Source organism: Chrysochloris asiatica, unplaced genomic scaffold, assembly GCF_000296735.1.
Source record: "Chrysochloris asiatica unplaced genomic scaffold, ChrAsi1.0 scaffold00506, whole genome shotgun sequence".
Classification (NCBI taxonomy): domain Eukaryota; kingdom Metazoa; phylum Chordata; class Mammalia; order Afrosoricida; family Chrysochloridae; genus Chrysochloris; species Chrysochloris asiatica.
Window position 1 is genome coordinate 769,264 of NW_006409024.1, and position 2,939 is coordinate 772,202.

Genomic DNA, 2,939 nt, shown 5'->3' on the forward strand with positions numbered 1-2,939 from the left:
TACACTTTGGTTGGTTGATGATGCATGGAGGGGATTGTAACCATGGCAAGGAAATGATATACGATAGGGTGACTATAATGCTAATATTCTCCCATGTAAACTATCAGATAATTCACAATAAATCATTTTTTAAAATAGTAAAATTAGAAAATAAATAAAGAGGAGGACAGAGATAATAGCTCCAGAGTATCTAAGCAAAAAACAGGATGCTGAACAATATATAAATGTTATTAGAATGCTTTCAGATTTCTCACTAGCAATCCTGAAATAAAAGCAATGAGAGAGTGCATTTAAACTGAAGGATAATTATTTCTGAACTCTCATATGTGAGAAGAAAAAAAATAACAAACTGTTCAGAATTCCAGTTTACTAGAAGAAATTGTATGTACTTTTTCTCATTCACACAAGTTTTGTAAAATTGGAGCTCAGAATCCCAGTTCAAAAGTAAAAGTTGTGTATATATATAATGTTGTTGTGTGTCGTCGAGTCGGTTCTGACCCATAGCGATCCTGTATAGGGTTTCTGAGGAGCGGATGGTGAGTTTGAAGTGACAACCTTGTGGTTCAAACCGACTTTGCAGTCGTGTGCATTAACCCACAGCGCCACACAAGAATATATATATAATCAAAACATTGTCTTAAAGTATATTCTGAACCTGGTAATGCAGACCGTACTTTGAAAATATGCAAAGTCCTCAACAATTTCTTTTCATAGATGGGAAAAGCTATATATAGTTTTTAAAAATAGCAACTAAAGCAATAGGACATTTCCAGAAATATGTAAAACTCTACTTTTAATGCTATTAAATATACATTCCCTGATCACACAAAGGAATGAGTATCTTTGTTTTCCCTGATGTACTCTGCAGTACATAGGGATTGGTAGAGTTCCACATGTCTGAGGTTCAGTCCTAAATGCTAGTTGACCATTGTCAAACTCATGAAGCATTTGTTGTAAAGGTCCCTTTGTCCTTGTGAGGCAAGGAGAAAAGGGGTCCAGAAAACAGGATTAAAGCATGGTCATTTACTAACTAAAATGTTATGGCCAAATTCATGAGAAATGTTGAGAACTGTAACCCTTCCCTCCTGTTTTGCTTGAGCAACTATACAGAATGCAGGATAAGCCCAGTGTACATAACGGAGCAGCTGAATCCTGGAGCAATAGAGATAAGAATGTTTTATGAGATTAATAAACCTCCTTATAAGTGTCTTGCTGGCATGATCAGTCCTTGAAACAAGCAGCAGTGTCTACAGTCCTTTCCACTGCATGGTTTCCCATGAGAGTGGCAAGCACCTCAAACCCAGTGCAGGATTTGAACTGTAGTCCATAGACAGAAAGCCTGAAATCCACCCCATAATAGTCCTCCCAGATGCCTTCACTGCTGACTCCACCTTGGAGGAAACCAACTCCTTCTGAACTCTTACTGCATGTGCACTTCATTATCTTCTAGCCCGCCACTTCCCCACCTTTTTCCTAAGAATCATAATTAACATGGAAACCTTTTCTGCCCAAGAATGCTTTAAAGACTGCAACCAAACAAAGAATTGAAGACATGGAGCTAGCATTGTAAATTCCTTCTCATCTCCTTGGGACACAGTATTTAGATATTTTGTTTGTGTGAAACTCGGTCTAACCTGATTACTCTTGATCAGTAAAGACAAGGACCCCCCATTGAAAGACCAGGGGCCCCTACACCCCGGTAACAGTTGGCTATCATGAAGGGACAACTTTTTGCTCTCCGCCTCAGACCTGAGTCCCTTGAGGAGGCCCATCTGATTGCAGCAGCACAGACAAGCAGCTGTTGGGACAATTTTGCTTTCAGGTTCTTCCGTTGGGTTTCTCTCTCCTTTTGGATTTCTCACTGTCTGACTGAAGTCTCTGTTTCACCTGAGTAAAAACCTTTCTTTTAACCTTGTGTGTGTGGGAACTAATTTTTGCTTCTTGTAAGGCTCAGCAAATAGACACCTGGATGTCTATGGGAAAACTTTATCCCAAGGATACTTGACAGGGGCCAGTTTGAAAGATTGGAGTCACAGCTTAGTGGAATAGACATCTGGACATCGTGGGGAGACTTAGTCTCTTAAGGAGATAGGACAAAGGCCAGATTGAAAACCTGAAGCCACCTGGGCCAAGCCACCCAGAAATTCAACAGTTGAGAGTGCCCAGACCATTAGAATTGTGCCTGCACTGAACAAGATTTTCCTTGAGTAGGCATTTTGGAATTTCCTTCTCTTCTTTGGTTAGGACTGCATGCCATCCCCTTTAAAGGTCTGAACTGACCACTTACAATGTCATCTCTCTCCTGTTAAAGTTTCTCCTTACTGTTTTTGATGGCACTTCGCCATGACATTTTGTCTGGTCAGTGCATTTTAAATTAAATGCTTTCATTTCTTCATAAATAATTTGATGAATAATTCTGAGATTTTAAAATAAATTTAGTAGTGTTTTAAAGCTAAGGATCAACCAGGGAACTTAAGCTGATAGTTAAGAGGATGAAATTAATTGATGAGATAAACATTCTGACAAATTTGCTTAAATTTTTTTTTCTTTAAACATATTAAAAGACTCCGCTCATGTGGAACCTGTACATGGACCAAGAGGCAGTTGTTCAAATAGAACATGGGGACACTGAATGGTTTAAAATTAAGAAAGGTGTGTGACAGGATTGTATTCTTTCACCATACTTATTCAACCTGGATGCTGAGCAGATAATCTGAGAAGCTGGGTATATGAAGAAAAATGTGGCGTCAGGATTGGAGGAAGATTCATTAACAACCCGCGCTATGCAGATGATACAACCTTGCTTGCTGAAAATGCAGAAGACTTAAAATACTTACTGATGAAGATCAAAGACCACAACCTTTGGTATGGAGTGCATCTCAATGTAAAGAAAACAAAAATCCTCACCACTGGACCAATAAACAACATTCTTATCAATG